Source organism: Leptopilina boulardi, unplaced genomic scaffold, assembly GCF_019393585.1.
Source record: "Leptopilina boulardi isolate dan_hultmark-lab unplaced genomic scaffold, ZJU_Lbou_2.1 LbouV2_144, whole genome shotgun sequence".
Classification (NCBI taxonomy): Eukaryota; Metazoa; Arthropoda; class Insecta; order Hymenoptera; family Figitidae; genus Leptopilina; species Leptopilina boulardi.
The window spans coordinates 2,279,552-2,302,172 of NW_026137690.1; the positions used below are offsets into that span (position 1 = coordinate 2,279,552).

General features: G+C 26.3%; 1 protein-coding gene across 1 annotated transcript in view; it reads right to left on the reverse strand.

Annotated features, from left to right (window-relative positions):
* The window catches only part of LOC127291612 (phosphatase and actin regulator 4-like), a 181,937-nt gene extending 165,884 nt beyond the window's left edge, over positions 1–16,053 (reverse strand). The window contains exon 1 of the mRNA XM_051320815.1: positions 16,018–16,053. The gene's annotated coding sequence lies outside the window, so the exon portion shown is untranslated. The remainder of the gene's footprint in view (positions 1–16,017) is intronic.
* Positions 16,054–22,621: the final 6,568 nt, after the last annotated feature.

The following is a 22,621-nucleotide window of genomic DNA, read 5'->3' on the forward strand; positions in this document are numbered from 1 at the left end:
TACAAAAATTATTCTGGTACAAAACCATTTCTGGTCCAAAAGTATTTCTGGTCCAAAAAAACTCGGGTACAAAAATTATTCTGGTACATAAATATTTCTGGTCCATAAAAAACTCGGGTACAAAAATATTTCTGGTCCAAAAAAAACTCGGGTACAAAAATTATTCTGGTACATAAATATTTCTGGTCCATAAAAAACTCGGGTACAAAAATATTTCTGGTCCAAAAAAAACTCTGGTACAAAAATATTTCTGGTCCAAAAATTATTCTGGTACATAAATATTTCTGGTCCATAAAAAACTCGGGTACAAAAATATTTCTGGTCCAAAAATTATTCTGGTACATAAATATTTCTGGTCCATAAAAAACTCGGGTACAAAAATATTTCTGGTCCAAAAATTATTCTGGTACATAAATATTTCTGGTCCATAAAAAACTCGGGTACAAAAATATTTCTGGTCCAAAATAAAATTAGCATATAATTATTTCTGTTACAAAATAAAATTAGAATACGATTATTTCTGGTACAAAAATAAAAATTCTGTAAAGTATCGGTTATTAAAAAATTCTGTAATATAGAAAATCGTTTTATCATGCAAAATACTAATTCGAATAAATAAAAATTCAGCTCAAAAATAATTATGACAAGAAATTCTATAAATAAAATTCTAACTAATAATTTTTCAAACATAATGCGTTCCAAAAAAATTAAATATTTTTTGCATTTCATTAAATAAAAAAAAAAAGTAAAGAAATACAATGTTTTCCTGTTATTGTATATATAACTGAATAGCTTGGGGTTTATTAAAACAGAGAGGTATTGAGATTGGCATTACCATATCAAAATCGATTAAAATCCCATGTCATAACCATGGGCTCAAGATTAACAGGATATGAGAAAATCGATTGATTGAATCAAACGCGTATATACAGTGCGTGATGCTTTTATGAGTAGATGACGTGTGCTGTTCGTGATTTAATTAAGGGTTTGTTAAACTATGACATCAAATTTGAATTAGACAAAATTTACATTTTCTTAGAGAAAAAATTAAATTAAATTAAATTAAATAAAAGAAGCTGTATAACCATTTTTCTAATAAGAAAATTTTCTTCATTAATGGCAATACAAATTATAAATTATAATAATTTTTTTATACAGATTTTAAAAAATAATTTGTACACGTAAATACAAAAAAATATTCATAACAATGAATATAATTTATAAAATTTCTTAACAATTTTCCAATTCGTTTGGAAGTTATAAGCATTTTTTTTTGGGGGGGGGGTATTATTGGTGTCATTCCGTATCAATTTTGCGCTTGTCACTAAATTTATATTTTTTTTGACTCTACAGGGTGTGCTTCATAGCAAAGAATACAGTTACGAAGTTTCATAACAATCCGTTAATTCGTTTAGAAATTATAAACGTTTTTTGAATTTTTTTTTTTTTTGGGTCATTCCGTAACAAATTTAAACTTTTTTTCCTAAATTCGTATTTTTTCGCCTTTAAAGGGTGTCATTTATAGCAAAGAACACAATTACCAAGTTTCATAACGATCCGTTAATTTGTTTCGAAGTTTTAAACGTTTTTTGGATTTTTTTTGGGGTCATTCCGTATTAATTTTGCGCTTTCTGTCTCCAATTTTATATTTTTTTGGCTTTAACGGGTTTCATTCACAGTAAAGAACCTAATTGTAAAGTTTCCATAACGATTCATCAACTTGTTTGGAAGTTAAAAGCGTTTTTTGAATTTTTTTTGGGTCATTCCGTAACAAATTTAAACTTTTTTTCCTAAATTCGTATTCTTTTCGCCTTTAAAGGGTGTCATTCATAGAACACAATTACCAAGTTTCATAATGATCCGTTGATTTGTTTAGAAGTTTTAAGCGTTTTTATGGATTTTTTGGGGTCATTCCGTATTAATTTTGCGCTTTTTGTTCCTAAATTAATATTTTATGGCTTTAACAAGTGTAATTTACAGTAAAGAACCTAACTGTAAAGTTTCATAACGATTCATTAACTTGTTTGGAAGTTATAAGCGTTTTTTGAATTTTTTTTGGGGTCATTCCGTAACAAATTTACACTTTTTTTCCCAAATTCGTATTCTTTCAAATTAAACTGTGTCATTTATAGCAAAGAACACAATTACCAAGTTTCATAATGATCCGTTGATTTGTTTAGAAGTTTTAAGCGTTTTTATGGATTTTTTGGGGTCATTCCGTATTAATTTTGCGCTTTTTGTTCCTAAATTAATATTTTATGGCTTTAACAAGTGTCATTTACAGTAAAGAACCTAACTGTAAAGTTTCATAACGATTCATTAACTTGTTTGGAAGTTATAAGCGTTTTTTGAATTTTTTTTGGGGTCATTCCGTAACAAATTTACACTTTTTTTCCCAAATTCGTATTCTTTCAAATTAAACTGTGTCATTTATAGCAAAGAACACAATTACCAAGTTTCATAATGATCCGTTGATTTGTTTAGAAGTTTTAAGCGTTTTTATGGATTTTTTGGGGTCATTCCGTATTAATTTTGCGCTTTTTGTTCCTAAATTAATATTTTATGGCTTTAACAAGTGTCATTTACAGTAAAGAACCTAACTGTAAAGTTTCATAACGATTCATTAACTTGTTTGGAAGTTATAAGCGTTTTTTGAATTTTTTTTTGGGGTCATTCCGTAACAAATTTAAACTTTTTTTTCTAAATTCGTATTTTTTCTCCTTTAAAGGGTGTCATTTATAGCAAAGAACACAATTACCAAGTTTCATAACGATCCGTTAAATTCTTTCGAAGATATAAGCGTTTTTGGATTTTTTTTGGGGTCATTCCGTATTAATTTTGCGCTTTCTGTCTCTAATTTTATATTTTTTTGGCTTTAACGGGTTTCATTCACAGTAAAGAACCTAATTGTAAAGTTTCCATAACGATTCATCAACTTGTTTGGAAGTTAAAAGCGTTTTTTAATTTTTTTTTGTGGGCATTCCGTAACAAATTTAAACTTTTTTTTCTAAATTTGTATTTTTTTGCCATTAAATTGTGCCATTTATAGCAAAGAACACAATTACCAAGTTTCATAACGATCCGTTAAATTGTTTCGAAGTTTCAAGCGTTTTTTTGGATTGTTTTTGGGTCATTCCGTATTAATTTTGCGCATTCTGTCTCTAAATTTATATTTTTTTGGCTTTAACGGATGTCATTTACAATAAAGAATCTAATTATAAAGTTTTATAATGATTCATTAATTTGTTTCGAAGTTATAAGGGTTTTTTGAATTTTTTTTGGGTCATTTCGTATTAATTTTTGTTCCTAAATTTATATTTTATGGCTTTAACTAGTGTCATTTATAGTAAAAAACCTAATTGTAATGTTTCATAACGATTCACTAACTTGTTTGGATGTTGTAAGCGATTTTTGAAATTTTTTTTGGGGATCATTCCGCAATAATTAAATTCTATCTTTCTAATTTATTATTTTTTCGCCTTTAAGGAGTGTTATTCATAGCAAAGAACATAACTACCAAATTTCTCAACGATCCGTTAATTTTTTTAAAAGTTACAACCGTTTTTTTGATGTTTTTTAGGGTCATTCCGTAACAAATTTACACTTTTTTTTCCTAAATTCGTTTTTTTTTCGCCTTTAAATGGTTGTTATTCAACAGTATAGTCTGCTTCATGGTACCAAAGTAGGCCAAAATGTCCGCCTGTGTAATAATTTACAAACGATCGCAATAGAAATGAATCTAGTACAATTTTAAGTGACATTGTGATTAATTTTCCGACCCTTATTTTCAATACTAAAAGATAGTGTTCCACATAGAGAAACTACAATACCCGAACAAGCTAGAACACAATAGAAAAGTGCATTCTCCTGGCACACGTAATATCGTTTCTATATATTGTCCCTCAACTATATTTAAACGACGAGTTACTTTACCCATATACTGATATACAATACACTCTTAAATCTTTCCATTTGTCTCAATGGACTTCCTTGGGCACCGGAAGTACTTTGTGACGTCAATTATTATTGCACTTTAAATTTCGTTGATTGCTTTTTCTTTAGGTTCCTCTATACTACATCCAATTGCATAAATACTGTCCCTCATTACTAAATACCTAGATATATGTATAACTGTATTTGTAACATATACAAATTTTTGATTATTTCTGTCTCTTTTTTGAGGAAAATTTTTTATACCGACTCTGTTGGCAATTTTCAATATTCTCGGGTCTACTGGACCCATAGTGCCAATTAAGGGTTATAATTAACTAATAAATTAATAATATTTCTGTACAAATCTTATTCGGATTTAATCTAGAATCAATCCAAAATTTAACTAGGGTTGTTTTTTTTTTATCTTCAAATTTGCTTTGATAATAATTGAACAAGTGTGTGTGTGTGTGTGTGTGTGTGTATGTGTTCGTGTGAGACGAGCTGCAAATTTGACTAATGAGAAAAAGAGATTTCAACACCGTACATATGATTCCTTTGTAGCGTGAGATGTTTTTCTTGAGAAAAGTCGTCGAATAGACGAGAGAGAGAGAGAGAGAGAGAGAAAAGGCCTTTACAGAGAAGAGAGCAAACTTGAAAGAAAGAGGTAACGAGAGAACTAAAGAGGAATTGTAGACATATATATATAACATCAGAAAAAAAAGGAAAAGTAAAACGGAAGGTATGGCACAGTTGGAGCCAATCGCGCGTTGAAAGCACACATCCACCTCTCCCCCTACCCAACCCCCTTCCACCCCCTTTTGATTGCTCGCTCCTTTTACTTCCTTTCAACGTAAAAAAAAAAAAACAAAAACAAAACAAAAAATCAATTTCCATATATTGATCCATCAAATTCATAACGGGATCTACAAAAGAATTAAAAAAATACAAAATAAACAAAAATACAACTCATAAAAATAATAATAATGATAATACCTAATAATAAAAAAAATAATAAAATTCTACTAAAATAAAATACCCAAATAGTAATAATAATAATAATAAAACTACACGGAAGAAAATGTTCACCTGGAACAGACATAAGTTTCACTGAAATAGCGATATATTTCTCTAAAACAGAAAGTTTTCGCTATTCTAGAGAAACATATCGCTGTTCCAGATAAATATTTTTTTCTTTGTGATAATAATAAAATAATAAAATAATAATAATAGTAGTAGTAGTAATAATAGTATTAATTATTAATAGTAATAATAATAATAATAATAATAATAATAATAATGATAATAATAATAATAATGATAAAATAGTAATAATAATAAAAAATAACTCATTATAAGAAATAACGGAGACATGTTAAAAGTTATATAATTCAAAGAATTGAAAATAAAGAAGAAAAATGGAAAATCATTTTTCTTTTTTTTTTTGACATATTTTGAAGAAAATTAATCATCATCATCTTCTACATTATCGTATATGGCATTTAATAAAGAAATCAATCATATAGACAATCTGTAACATCTAAAGAAATCAATCACTTTCAAAAAGTATATATATATATATATATAAAGTGACATCTAATTTCAAAATCATCTTGAGTAAAGTACTTCTTAACACACACTACGGCTGACTTCAAGTTCAATCAAGTGTGACAAAACGTTCGTCCCAAATACCTGTCTCGCTCTAAATGTAATGCGGATGCGATTCGACAAATCGCATGGCAATTACTCTGCACACACACACACACACCATCAGTATTGAGAAAATAGTCAATATTTACTATTAGGAAAGGAAAAAAAAAAAAAAAAATCAAGAGTGTTTTTTTTCCCCCAATTACTTTATCTCTTTTGGCAGTAATAACGGCAATTAAATAATGTTTCTCCCAAAATTTAAGTTTAATCGTCCATTTTTTTTCAATAATTAAAAATTGTATAATATTTTCATTCCTAAAGACAAAATAATAGAAAAAATATACAATAATAATAATAATAATAATAATAATAATAATAATAATATTTTTTTTCTTTTTGCAACCTGATGCAAATTTCTCTAAATACTAAGAGTATACAAAGAAAGTTCTGTTATTCAAGAAAAATGCAAAATTTAGGAACAAAGAAGATAATTATTACGGAATGACCCAAAAAAAAAAAAAAAAAAATTCAAAAAACGGTTATAACTTCGAAAAAAATTAACGAATCGTTACGTAATTTGGTAATTATGTTCTCTGCAATGACTAACAACATTTAAAGGTGAAAAAATAAAAATTTAGGAAAAAAAGCGTACATTTGTTATGGAATGACCCAAAAAAAAAAATCAAAAAAACGTTTATAACAACTTCTACAAAAATTAATGGATCGTTATGAAATTTGGTAATTATGTTCTTTATTATGAATCACACCATTTAAAGGCGAAGAAATACTAAATAAGAAAAATAGAATTTAATTATTACGGAATGACCCCAAAAAAATCCAAAACAACGCCTATAACTTCCAAACAAGTTAATGAATCGTTATGAAACTTTACAGTTAGGTTCTTTACTGTAAATGACACTCGTTAAAGTCATAAATTATAAATTTAGGAACAAAAAGCGCAAAATTAATACGGAATGACCCAAAAAAATCCAAAAAACGCTTTTTACTACGAAACAATTTAACGGATCGTTATGAAACTTAGTAATTGTGTTCTGTGCTATAAATGGCAGCTTTTAAAGGCGAAAAAAATACGAATTTAGAAAAAAAAGTTTAAATTTGTTACGGAATGACCCCCAAAAAAAATTCAAAAAACGCTTATAACTTCCAAACAAGTTAATGAATCGTTATGGAAACTTTACAGTTAGGTTCTTTACTGTGAATGACACACGTTAAAGCCAAAAAATATAAATTTAGGGACAAAAAGCGCAAAATTAATACGGAATGACCCCAAAAAATCCATAAAAACGCTTAAAACTTCTAAACAAATCAACGGATCATTATGAAACTTGGTAATTGTGTTCTTTGCTATGAATGACACAGTTTAATTTGAAAGAATACGAATTTGGGAAAAAAAGTGTAAATTTGTTACGGAATGACCCCAAAAAAAATTCAAAAAACGCTTATAACTTTCAAACAAGTTAATGAATCGTTATGAAACTTTACAGTTAGGTTCTTTACTGTGAAAGACACCCAACAAAGCCAAAAAATATAAATTTAGGAACACTAAAACAAAAAATTAATACGAAATGACCCAAAAAAAATTCAAAAAACGCTTATAACTTCGAAACAAATTCATGAATTATTATAAAACTTTATAATCAGGTTAAAGCCAAAAAAATATAAAATTAGAGACAGAAAGCGCAAAATTAATACGGAATGACCCCAAAAAAATCGAAAAAACGCTTATAACTTCGAAACAATTTAACGGATCGTTATGAAACTTGGTAATTGTGTTCTTTGCTATAAATGGCACACTTTAAAGGCGAAAAAAATACGAATTTAGAAAAAAAAGTTTAAATTTGTTACGGAATGACCCCAAAAAAAATTCAAAAAACGCTTATAACTTCTAAACAAGTTAATGAATCGTTATGAAACTTTACAGTTAGGTTCTTTACTGTAAATGACACTCGTTAAAGCCACAAAATATAAATTTAGTAACAAAAAGCGCAAAATTAATACAGAATGACCTCAAAAATTATGAAACTTGGTAATTATGATCTTGACTATAAATGTCACCCTTAAAAGGTAAAAAAATACAAATTTAGGAAAAAATAGCGATTTTGTGTTCCCATTTACCCTAACTGACCCAATATCTAAAATCATGGTCGATTAAAACCATTTTTAAAATCAATAATGACATCTGCTTTTTTTCCCGCAGTGTATAACAACATTACCATTTGAAATATACACAATTTCTCAAGTATTATTTTTTAATTAACATTTTTATTTTTACCACATCATTCATGGGGTATTATGTTACGCCTATTATTCATAAATAACTGTTCATCATTATTATTCTGATGAATATACAGAAATAATATTCACTTGTTACTGCGGTATCTGAGTGAAGCACTTTAATATATATATATATATATATATATAGTGAATAGTCACCTTAGAGAAGAAGAAGAAACAGGAAGTTGGTTAGAGAAGAGAAAGGGTCTGCACGAGTCAGGGAAATAGGATTATCAAACAAAAACTGGTTGCTTCTTTCTTGAAATCAACTTACACTGTGCGGGTCAACTTTTCTTGCGTTGACTCATGCACATATGTGAAACATTGTAAAAGCACAGAACGACTTGTTTTGCTTCAAGACAACCGAACAGTCGGAAATGACGTTCTAATCTCCTCATAGTTCAATTATTTATTATAACCTTTTAGTGTGCTACGAATATCATCCTTAAGAGTCGAAAAAATATACGAATTTAGCGAAAAAAAAAAAAAAATTTAATTGTTACGCAATGACCCCAAACAATTCAAAAAATGATTATAACTTTTAAAAAAAATTAACAGAATCAGAGGTAGTAACAAAAATTTTAAACTACAAATTCAAAGCATCAAACGAAAATTTTGAAATACAAAATTAGGACTTCTTCTAAATTTTAAAATTATACAGAATCAGGGTTTGTACAAAATTTTAACATGCAAATTCAGTGTTGCTACAAAATTTTGAAACTACAGAATCAGGGTTTCCATAAAAATTTGAAATACAGAATTAGGGTTTCTATAAAATTTTGAAGTACAGATTCAGGGGTACAAACAAAATTTTAAAGTACAGATTCAGGGGTACTACTAAAATTTTAAAGTACAGATTCAGGGGTACTACCAAAATTTTAAAGTACATATTCAGGGTTTCTATAAAATTTTAAAGTACAGATTCACGGGTACTACCAAAATTTTAAAGTACAGATTCAGGGGTACTACTAAAATTTTAATGTACAGATTCAGGGATTCTATAAAATTTTGAAATACAAATTCAGGGTGTAGCAAAAATTTTGAAATAAAAAATTACAACTTATACAAAATTTTGAAATACAGATTTAGAGTTACTAAAAAATTTTGAAGTACATATTCAGGGCTTTTACCAAAATTTAAAAATACAAATTCATGATTTCTATAAAATTTTCAATTACAGAATTGAGGGTTATTCTACATATTTTATCATCTGCAATAAATTGTGTAAGTTACAATCCGTTTAGAATCATGTTTACAAAATCTAAATTGTAAATATCATATATCTACAAACAGCTCCGTTTAATAAATTTCTTTAAATTATCAAAACCATCTGTATATTAATAAAAATCTACTATTATATCAAAACGGTATTTTCAACTAAAAATTATTGTTTTATAAGGAATGCGTTTTTGATATATGCAATTTTTTTTAAAAGAGTATGTTAAACTTTAAGGTTAGATTCGCCCTTAACCTATGTTTTTGACATAGGACCTTGATTTTTGAGGTTATGTTCATTTTTAACCTATATTTTTGTTAGTACAAACCTGGAAACAGCGGTAAAATATATATATATATATATATATATATATATATATATATATATGGAAAAAGAAAATTCCTACAGAATACTCTGGAATTTCTGGTTTTTTCATATTTATATTCTTATTGTTGTTATTAACTTTTCTGACGAGAGATAAACTTTTGATTTACTGCTTCAAACTAGGAAGTTATGTCAACCTTAGAGTTAGAGAAACTGGTATTTGAAATTCTTGTTTTCAAGTTCACTATATATATATATATATATATATATATATATATATATATATATATATATATATATATATATATATATATATATATATATATATATACATTCGCAAGAGAGTACATTGTAATTTTCGTTAACTATAGAGTAATTTTAAAATCTAAAAAAAAAAAATAGTTCCGCATAATCGTCAGTAATTTAGTTTTTATATGTTCTATCAAAATCTTTGAGAAAATTGTTCTTAAATTTATTATCAATTTTTGAAAAATTATTTAAATTTCAATAAATCTAACATACAATTAAATTTAGTTGAAGAAATTAGTGTGATTAAAATAAATTTTATTTCATTGAGAATTATGTTTTCGTTATTTGCCGCGATGATTAGAACTTGTTGGACTATACGTGCCTCAGATGTATACACGTAGTACGTTGAATAACGGTGTTTGTCGTACACATTCGTTTGCCTTGGAACTTTATTAAAATCAACAGAAACGACCGAATGAACACGTGATTTTCAAAGCTATATATGCTGTGCCACCCAGCTTGTATAATGATGCCAACAATTATTGTAATTAAATAATAATATAGAAGCACCGATTATGTATTTTTATATATATATATATTTTTTTTTTAAGAATTTCTGATTATGTAGTTAAATATTTTTTTTTTTATTACAAGTTCTGATTTTGTACTTTAAAATTTTATATATATATAGTAACCCTGAATCTGTACTTCAAAATTTTGGTAATATTCCTGATTCTGTAATTGCAAAATTTTGTATATCAACCCTTAATCTGCATTAGAAAATTTTGTACAACTTCTGATTCTGTATAATTTAAAATTCAGTGGATGTCCTAATTTTGAATTTCAAAAAATTGTCAAGAAACCATCATTATTCTGTATTTCACAATTTTATAGAAACCCTAAATCTGTATTTTTAAATTTTTTTAGAAGCTCTGAATTTGTACTTCAAAATTTAGTAGAAGTCTTAATTTTGTATTTCAAAATTTTTGCAAATCCCCTGATCTGTACTTCAAAATTTTGGTAATATCCCTGATTCTGTAGTTTCAAAAATTTTGTAGCAAAACCCTAAATCTGCATTACAAAATTTTGTACAACTTCTGATTCTGTATAATTTAAAATTTAGTGGATTGAATTTCAAAAATTTTCAAGAAACCATCATTATTCTGTATTTCAAAATTTTATAGAAACCCTAAATCTGTATTTTTAAATTTTTTTAGAAGCTCTGAATTTGTACTTCAAAATTTAGTAGAAGTATTAATTAAGCAAACCCCCTGATCTGTACTTCAAAATTTTGGTGATATCTCTGATTCTACAATTTCAAAAATTTTGTAGCAACCCTTAATCTGCATTACAAAATTTTGTACAACTTCTGATTCTGTATAATTTAAAATTTAGTGGATGTCCTAATTTTGTATTTCAAAATTTTCGTTTGAAGCTTTGAATTTGTAGTTTAAAATTTTGTTACTACCCCTGATTCTGTATTTTTAAATTTTTGTAGAAGTTCTGAATTTGTACTTCAAAATTTAGTAGAAATCTTAATTTTGTATTTCAAAATTTTTGCAAACCCCCTGATCTGTACTACAAAATTTGATTGATACACCTGAATCTGTACTTCAAAATTTTTGTAGTAAACCTGATTTTGTACTTCAAAAATTATTGAATAACCCCCTGATTCTGATACTTTTAATATTTAAAAAATTAGTCCCTAATTTTAATTCCAAATTACATATATATAATTTTTTTAACCTATATTTAGTTTTTTATTCAATTACTAGATTTTGTACACATATATATATCATTCTATATATATGTATATATATAGATTGTATAATAATTTAAAATGCAGATGGTAAACCAATTAGTAATATTGTACGAACTATTAAACGTCAGAATGCGAAGTTGAACCATTTGTAGATGCTATTAAACAATAGGATACAGATGTTGTTGTGTACCAGTTGCAGACGCTATTAATCTTTATATTACAAGTGTTAAATTATATTTATGCAGGTACTTTCACAGTACAAATACGAGAGTAGTTTTATAATTGATATTTCAAAATCACAGAAAATTAAAAGATATTAAAATAAGCTGCAACGCTTATTATTTTAATCCAATTTTGCTTATTTTAATACCAAAATGGATTAAAATAATAAGCGTTGCAGCTTATTTTAATGCCTTTTAATTTTCTGTGATATAGTAAAAGTTACGAGGCAGAGGTTTTATTTTTAAAAAAATTCAAAACAAAAGCAAAAATTGGTTAGATAATTCAATTAATATTTGGCATTTCTTAAATTTTAAGAATGAACCTAATTTTAAAGTTCAACATAATCTCAACAATCAGGGTAAAAAACATAGGTTCAAGACGAACCTAATTTTAAAGTTCAACATAATCTCAACAATCAGGGTAAAAAAAATAGATTTAAGACAAACCTAACCTTAAAGTTCAACATAATCTCAACAATCAGAGTAAAAAAAATAGGTTCAAGACGAACCTAACCTTAAATTTCAACATAACCTCAAAAATCAAGATCATATATAAAAAATATGGGTTAAAGACAACCCTAACCTAAAAATTTAACATAACCTCAAAAACCAAGTTAATATGTTACAAAAAATAGATTAAAATGCAACATAACCTCAAAAATTAAGGTTATATGTCAAAAAAAAGATAGGTTACACGACGAAAATAACTTTAAAAATCAACATAACCTCAAAAATCAAGTTCATTTGTCAAAAACATATAGGTTAAGAACGAACCTAACCTTAAAATTCAACCAAACCTCAAAAATCAAGATCATATATAAAAAAAACATGAGTTAAGGACAATCCTAACCTAAAAATTTAACATAACCTCAAAAATCAAGGTCATATGTCAAAAACATAAGATTAAAAACGTACATAACCTTAAAAATCAAAATTACATGTCAAAAACATATAACACAAATTTAATGCGTAAAAAAAAAATTTCAGTGCATAAAATAAATACTTTAAACACTGTCATAAAATGAGGCATTTTACACACAGTTTTAGGTATACCTCACAGTTTTCCATGTATAAAATTCTACAACTTAGTGTTGCAAAATAATTTCATTTTCTTCTAACAAAAATTTAGAAAAAATCTTTAAAAAATTTTTTTTACAAAATACGACTAAAATAGTTTTAAAAACATTTTTTTTCTATAAAATTTTAGAATTTTTATTCTAAGCATATTATTGTTAAGAAATATATATATATATATATATGTCTAACTGTGTATATATATATATATATATATATATATATATATATATATATATATATATATATATATATATGCGATAGATGTGATGGTATGCGACAAAAACAAGCGGCATTTTCAGTATATGACGCGGCTATAAAAACAGCCTGAAACGGCCCGTTGAAGAGGTACCGAAGCGAGAAAGGCACGTAACTAACGCACACGTATCGCTATTATTACGACAGCATAGCGACCCTGCGACCTTTTCTAGGTACCAGTAATCAAGAGACTGACTGGAGATGCATGAAACTTGCGTTGGTTGTAAATACATAATTTAAAACAATATATATATATATATGTATATATATACGAAAGAGCCCTCTATCATTTATATCAAAAATGGCAGAGATCGTTTTCAAAAATCGACATTTACTATTATTATTTATTTATTTTTTATTATTATTATTATTATTATTATTATTTTTTGTATTATTATTAGGGGAATGTAGTCATGAATGGACCACGTTTTGTTTTTCGTGTATAAATTTTTTTTAGGAGTAAATAATTAACTAACTTCAATGCATCGTTTGACATAACCTCAAAATTTTGAAATCAAGAAAAATTCGGATCTATAAGTCTTACAATGACTATTTTATATACGTTTTTGAGGTCACTGAAACCGAATTTGAAGTCTATTTAACCCCATCACGTTATGTACTGGACATAACCTCAAAAAAAAAAAAAAAAAAAAAAAAAACTCAAAATTCGTATATTGAAAATTTAAAAATGAAGAAAAATTCTTCTTTATAAATCTTTCTATGTCTACTTTATGTTTTTAGGGTCGTTGAAGCCAAATCTGAATTTTATTTAACCTCATAACGTCAGGTTTTTGACATAACCTCAAAAAAAAAAAAAAAAAAAAAAAAAAAAAAAAAAAAAAAAAATCAAATTTTGGGATTTGTTTTTATGAGGTTATGTCAAAAGCCTGACATGATGGGGTAAAATAAACTTCAGATTTGGCTTTATAGCGACTCCAAAAACACACAAAAAACAAATACTGAAACCGTTAACATCTTAAAAATAAAATGCCTTGAAACTAGTGTAATTTTTATCTTAAAACTAGATTAAGTCAATTTTGAAACTTAAAATCATTCACTCAAGGCTGAAATTCAGTAAAAATAGCTCTAATTTTAACGGTTTTAGTCAAAAGTGAACTGAAAGTATTATTTTTTAGTGTGAACATAAAGTAGACATAATAAGACTTAAATGGTAAGAATTTTTTTTGATTTCATAATTTTGGGGACGAATTTTGAGTTTTTTTGAGGTTATGTCAAATACCTGACTTAATAGAGTAAAATAGACTTGAAATTCAGCTTCAGCAAACACAAAAACATAAAGTAGTCAACGTAAGACTTATATAGATCCGAATTTTTCTTAAATTTTAAAATTTTAAGAACGAATTTTGAGGTTTTTTGAGGTTATGTTAAATACCTTACGTGATGGGATTAAACCGACATTAGATTCGGTTTTAGTGACTCAAAAATTATTATTATTGTTATTATTATTAATATTATTAAGTATTGTTATTATTTTTAGTATTATTTAGTTATTTACTACTATTTTTTTACAATAATAAATAATGAAATAAAATCCTCATCAAATGAAAAAAAAATGAAAGTATAAATAAAAGTAAATGAAATGATTATATCAAAATAAAAAAAATATATATAACCTCTTAAATTCTAACGAGAAATTCTTTAAATCTACTTTCAAGCGAATGATTGCATGGAATTTTTTTTTTTTATTTGATATCCACACATATATAAAATGAGTTTTATAATGAGAGATGTTACGCGAACGATGAATTCGTTGTTCAATCACGCAACAAAGACCGTTTGCTAATAAATCACTTTCTACTCTCACACGATAAATTCACATTGCGTCTGAGAGACAGAGAAATATATATATATATATATATATATACTGTTCTATTATACACTGAAAAAATTTTTTTGGTACAGCCCCACTTGGAAAGATTCCCCGGAAAGTGCCCCCTGGAGGTTCTATTAGAATTCCGATTAATTTTTAAAAAAATTTTAGAGTTCTAATTTCGTCGGAATTCCGTCAGAATTCCGTCGGAACTCCGATTAATTTAAAAAAAAATTTAATAGTCCTAATTCCGTCGGAATTCCATCGGAACTCTGTCGGAATTCCATCGGAAATTCTTTGGAATTCCGATGGAATTACCTTGGAACTTCCGGCGGAACTTCCAACGGAATTCCGTCGGAATTCCATCGGAGTTTCAAAGAATTTCCGATGGGATTCCAATGGAGTTCTGACGGAATTCTGACGGAATTCCGATTAATTTTTTCAGAATTCCTAATTCCGTCGGAATTCCGTCAAGATTCCGTCGGAACCCCGTCGGAATCCCATCGGAAATTCTTTGGAACTCCGATGGAATTACGTTGGAAGTTCCAGTGGAATTCTGATAGAACCTCCAGAGGGCACTTTCCGTGGAATCTTTTCAAATGGGGCAGCTGCCCCAAAACGAAAAATTTCTATATTCAATCAACTTTATACTTAATATTTTATTGCCATAAGTTTTTATATGAATCACGGGGAAAAAAAATATTTACCTGAAATAGCGAAAAGTTTCATTAGAATAGCAAAATATTTAAATGAAACAATTAAAACTTTTGCTAATATATAGTGAAACGTTTCGCTGTTCTTAGGTAAATATTTTTTTTTTTTTCCGTAAATAAAGTTAACTGCATGAAAAAAAAAAAATTTACCTGTATCAGCGAAAGATTTCACTATATAGTATCAAAAGTTTTTTTACTTGTTCCAATGAAATCTTTCACTATTTTAGTAAAATCTTTCGCTATTTCAGGTAAATATTTTTTTCCTTGTATAAAACTAGAAAATTTTCTTCGCGAATCAAAATAAATCATGTCTTTCCATATATATATATATATATATATATATATATATATATATATATACTTAATATTTTTTATACTTAATACTATATATATTTATGATTCCTGATTATTTATATTTAATTTCTAATTTAAAAACTTTGTTCAAACTTCATTATTATTATAGTATATTTTTTGTTAATTTAATATTTACTCACGAAAGTCTGAGGTAAAAGTAAGATTCGATTTACCTGAAACAGAAAAAGAAAACTTTGTTAGTAACACGTTTTAATTAAGAATCGAGAAACAAAAAAAAAAAAAAAAAAAGAGTAATTATTATATATATATATATATGTATACTTTTTCAATTACTTTCAAAACTTTCTACTCTCGGGGAAACTGCATGAAAAAGGGAAGAACATGTTCCTTGGGTATATATAGGATGAGAGGGATTGAAATTGCAAGAGAAACCTGTCAACTCAGCGGAGACTCTTAGAAGTGGAAATTGTGGGTGATCAAGGCTTTTAAGCTTATTAGTCGTTTTAGACCAATAGGTTGAGAATAAATATGACAGTAAAAAAAAAAAAAAAATTCCATTTTCCTCAATATTTTTTAAACCGAAAAAACATTATTCTTTTAAGACTACATGCAGAAAAAAGTAGATTTCTTTGATTTAAAGAAACCGTTACCGTTACAGTTACCGTTATAGTTACCGTTACCAATACTTATTTTAGAAAACGATAACGAATTACTTTTTAGAAAAAGTAACGGTAACTCGGTACTACAAAGGTCAGTGTTTGGAAGTAACGCGTTACTTTTAACTTTGTTACCGTTATTGATTTTAGATAACGATAATGAATTACTTTTTAGAAAAAGTAACGGTAACGGTAACTCAGTACTACAAGGGTCAGTGTTTGGAAGTAACGCGTTACTTTTAACGTTGTTACCGTTACTGATTTTAAATAACGATAATGAATTACTTTTTAGAAAAAGTAACGGTAACGGTAACTCAGTACTACAAGGGTCAGTGTTTGGAAGTATCGCGTTACTTTCAACGTTGTTACCGTTACTGATTTTAGATAACGACAAAGAATTACTTTTTAGAAAAAGTAACAGTAACTCGTTACTATTTTTAGTAACGGTAACGCGTTACTATTTTTTTTTTTAGTAACGGGTCAAACTTTGACAAGGAGGAGGGGATAAAATTTCAACAAAAAAAAATGTCACGTATTTTTTAGATGGCCCCTTGTTTCTAAATTTCTTTTTTTTTTCTATTTCTAAATTATGCAATGATATAGACATAAGAGAGAAATAAAGAGAGAGAGAGAGAGAGAGAGAGAGAGAGAGAGAGAGAGAGAGAGAGAGAGAGAGAGAGATTGAACAAGGTTCTAGTGAAAATTATTTGATTTCCTTGAAAAATCTTAAAACATGCGAGGTCTTTATAGTATAATATATTCCTCACTTAATTCAAGTTTTGTCCTTACAGTTGAAAAAAAAAATTGTCTTACATTTCATGAAATTTATACATCGAAGAAAAAAAAGTTAGAATAATTTTTTAAAATAAAAAAGAATAAATTAAAATAAAATATTTCTGAAGAAAAAAATTTGTTAAAATTTTATATTTTAATTTTAAAAGGAAAAAATTAACATAACCTAAAAATTTTTGACACTAAGGTCCCTTTTTCTCGTGATATGTATTTCATTGAAATGTCAGTTAAAATGGCAAATTTTTTCAACTGGAAGGACAAATTTGAATTAAGTGAGGAATATGTATATAATTATATATATACTATATAAAGACCTCACATGTTTCAAGATTTTCCAAGAAAATCAAATTTTCTCGAGTACCTTGTTCAATCTCTCTCTCTCTCTTTCTCTGTCTCTCTTTTACGTCTATATGCATATATTGCATAATTTAGAACGACTGCACTCGTGTGTATCCACCCTTGAGTCAAGATTGTTCCTGGAACGGTTTTCAAGAGGCATGTCAGAGGGTATAGCAGGTGTTACGAATAAATGCTCGTTATGGGAGGACATAATTTTCTACATCTTAAGGAAAATTTACCAAAAAAAAAATGGAACTTTTTTTATTTTATACTAAATTTTTTTTTAAATTTTATTGAAATAAATAAATAAATAAATACCAAATAAATATTTACTTGAATCAAATAAATATTTATTAGAATCAAGTAAATATTTACTTGAACCAAGTAAATATTTATTTGAACGAAGTATACATTAACTTGAACCAAGTAAACATTAACTTGAACTAAGTATACATGAACTTGAACCAAGTAAATATTTATTTGAACGAAGTATACATTAACTTGAACCAAGTAAATATTAACTTGAACCAAGTAAATATTTATTTGAACCAAGTAAACATTTACTTGAACGAAGTATACATTAACTTGAATCAAGTATACATTAACTTGAACGAGGTAAATATTAATTTGAACCAAGTAAATATTTATTTGAACGAAGTTAACATTAATTTGAACAAAGTAAATATTTACTTGAACCAAATAAACAAAAAAAAACTGGAAGAATATAGTGGGATAATGCAGTATAAAAATTACTATACATACGGGTTAAAATTGCATGCAGGTGTGTTTCGTAACATATAGTTAAAAATCGACCAAATGCAAATCATGCTTTCTTCGTTCCAACATTCATATTATTTGTCATCACTCAAGTTATAAGTATGTATTATGGAATTTTATTTTTTTCACAATTATTATAAATAAAAATTCTGTGCAGTGAATTTTCGGTTATATGAAAAAATTCTGTAATATAAAAAATCGTTTTTGATGAAAATTCTACAAAATATTAATTCGAACAAATAAAAATTAGGCTCAAAAATAATTATGACAAATTAAAGAATATAGAGATTAAATTCTACGAATACTAAAAACTAAATGTACTAAATACTAAGAATACTGAATACTAAAAGTACTAAATACTAAAAATACTTAAAACTACTAAATATTGAAAGTACTAAATACTAAGAATACTAAAGGTACTAAATACTAAAATCACTAAATACTAAGAATACTAAAAGTACTAAATACTAAAAGTACTAAATACTAAGAATACTAAAGGTACTAAATACTAAGAATACTAAAGGTACTAAATACTAAGAATACTACAGGTACTAAATACTAAGAATACTATAGGTACTAAATACTAAGAATACTAAAGGTACTAAACACTAAAAGCACTAAATACTAAGAATACTACAGGTACTAAATACTAAGAATACTATAGGTACTAAATACTAAGAATACTACAGGTACTAAATACTAAGAATACTATAGGTACTAAATACTAAGAATACTAAAGGTACTAAACACTAAAAGCACTAAATACTAAGAATACTACAGGTACTAAATACTAAGAATACTATAGGTACTAAATACTAAGAATACTAAAGGTACTAAATACTAAAAGTACTAAATACTAAGAATACTAAAGGTACTAAATACTAAAAGTACTAAATACCAGAACTACTAAATACTAGAAGTACTAAATACTAAAAGTACTGATTACTAAAGGTACTAAATACTAAGAATACTATAGGTACTAAATACTAAGAATACTATAGGTACTAAATATTAAGAATACTATAGGTACTAAATACTGAAAGTACTAAATACTAAGAATACCAAAAGTACAAAATACTAAAGGACTAAATACTAAGAATACTAGAGGTATTAAATACTGAGAATACTAAATACAAAAAGTTCTAAAATACTAAGGATACTAAATACTAAAAGTACTAAATACTAAGAATACTTAAAAGTACTAAATACTGGAAGTACTAAATACTAAGAATACTTAAAGGCACTTATTATTGAAAGTGCTAAAAACTAAAAGTACTAAATACCAAAAGTATAAAAAACTAAAGGTACTAAATACTAAAAAGGTACTAAATACTAAAAGTACTAAATACTAAGAATACTAAAGGTACTAAATACTAAGAATACTAAGGGTACTAAATACTAAGAATACTAAGGGTACTAAATACTAAGAATACTAAAGGTACTAAATACTAAAACTACCAAATACTAAGAATCTAAAATATAATCTAAATAATTTTATATCTCAAAATATATTCTAAATATTGTAATATAGAAAATCATTTTCATGAAAATTCTGCCAAAATTCTAATTCAAATAAATAAAAATTCGGCTCAAAAATAATTATAACAAATAAAATTCCATAAAATGAAAATTTTAACGATTTTTAGAACACAATCACATGCGTTTCCTCTTTTTCTAAAAAAAATTTTTTTTTTTTATACCTCTTCGTTATCTATTTAAAACAATTAAGCAAATACTTTTTAAGAATTGCACATTTTCTCTCTCAAGAACCAAGCCCTTCTATTGTAAATGATTCATGATGAGATATTATTGCCTCAGAAAGTTATACAAACGATCATATTATTATTATTACTATTATTATTATTATTATTTTAGACCTACTTAACTCTTTGAATTTGTTCCCCAAACAATAAAGAAGAAGAAGAAGAAGAAGAAGTTTTGCCTTAATTTTTCCATTTAAAAAAGAACTTGCCATACAATAGGGTTTGTTAAGCCTAAATAATAATAATAATAATAATAATAATAATAATAATAATTATTATTATTATTATTGGAAGTTGAATGAATATAATTTTTTTTTTCCTTTCAATTCAATATCCTAGCTATAATATTATAAAGAAAGAATATTAAGTTTGCAATTCTCAAGTGCTGCGGCACACTTAATCATACTTGTAGGTGGATTTATGATTCATCAAATTGATGGATATAAAGATGTCTATATATACATGAATAGATAAATCAGAAGTATGAATTATTTTCAGATTAGAAAAAAAAAAAATGAATTACGTGCAGTGAATTTATAATAAAAGAACCAAGTCGCGTGGGAAACTGCTTTTATGTAACTAAAAAAAATGAATGTTAAGTAAATTCCGGAAAATTCGATATTTTTTTTTTATAAATAAGAAGTGTTAAAAAATTTTAATCGAAAATATTTAAAAACTGATGATTTGCATTTTACAATATTTAAATGGGGGGGGAAAGAAACAAGTTAAAGAGATGACAAGAGAGGATAAGCGATTATCTATTGGAACAATAATATAAATAAAATTTAACACCCCCCCCCCCCACCCTGTACATTAAGTTTTGAAAAACAAATTTACTGTTAACAGAGTAATAAATAATTAATTGATATACACAGACACACCGCAACATCCTGTTATTTAAATGCAACACTGCAAAGGTGGAGTTTGAAAACAGGTTACTGCATATAAGAAATTGATTAGAGTTCATAGGTGTATGTATATGTATATATATATATATATGTATACTGAATTTTATCAGCAATGTATCCTCAGCAATAAAACTATATACATATGTGGGGCAGTGCAGGTACATACAAAACATTCCAAACTGCTAAGATCTTTCAGTTATAAATAAATCATGACGATCCCATTCCTGTCACTAATCTGTATAAATACATACGTTCCAGTCGTTTTTGCTTTAGAGAATGCAAATCATCTTTCGAGAAAAAGAAATCTTTAATTTTTACCTACTAGTGACTAGTATATAAAATTTTTCACTATTAGTCACTACTATTTAAAATATTTTACTAATAGTCACTACTATTTAAAATATTTTACTAATAGTGACTACTATTTTAAATATACAACTATTAGTGACTACTATTTTAAATATACACGGAGAAAAAAGATTTCTTTTATAAAGTAACTTTTACTACTTTCAGAGTAAAACTGGACCAACTCGAAGTTTCTGCGCATCTCTGGCAATTTTTAATCCAAAAATAGTAAAATTTACTCTAGAAATAGTAAAACTTACTACGGAAACAGTAAAATTTACTACAGAAATAATAAATTTTACTATTTTTGGAGTAAAAATTGCCAAAGATGCACAGAAACTTCGAGTTGGTCCAGTTTTACTCTGAAAGTAGTAAAAATTACTTTTTCTTTTTCTCCGTGTACTACTATTAGTGACTACTATTTTAAATATACTACTATTAGTGACTACTATTTAAAATTTTTCACTACTAGTGACTAAAATTAAAAATTTTTTTTTTTACTATTAGTGACTACAATTTAAAATAATTATTTATTAGTAACTACTATTTAAAATTTTTCACTATAAGTCACTACTATTTAAAATATTTTACTAATATTGACTACTATTTTAAATATTTTACTAATAGTGACTACTATTTTAAATATTTCACTAATAGTGACTACTATTTTAAATATTTTACTATTAGTGACTACTATTTAAAATTTTTGAATACTAGTCACTAATAGTGAAAAATTTTAAGTAGTAGTCACTAATAGTAAAAAATTTTAAATAGTAGTCTATTTAAAAATGTTTACTATTAATGACTACTATTTAAAATATTTTACTAATAGTCACTACTATTTAAAATATTTTACTAATAGTGATTACTATTTTAAATATACTACTATTAGTGACTACTATTTAAAATTTTTAAATAATAGTCACTAATAGTAAAATATTTAAAATAATAGCCACTAATGGTGAAATTTTTTTAATATTAGTCACTAATAGTAAAATATTTAAAATAGTAGCCACTTATAGTAAAAACTTTTAAATAGTAAAATATTTTCAATAGTAGCCATTAATAGTAAAAAAAATTTTAAATATAGTAGTCACTAATAGTGAAAAATTTTAAATACTAGTCACTAATAGTAATAAATTTTAAATATTAGTCACTATTTGTGAAAAATTTTAAGTAGTAGTCACTAATAGTAAAAAATTT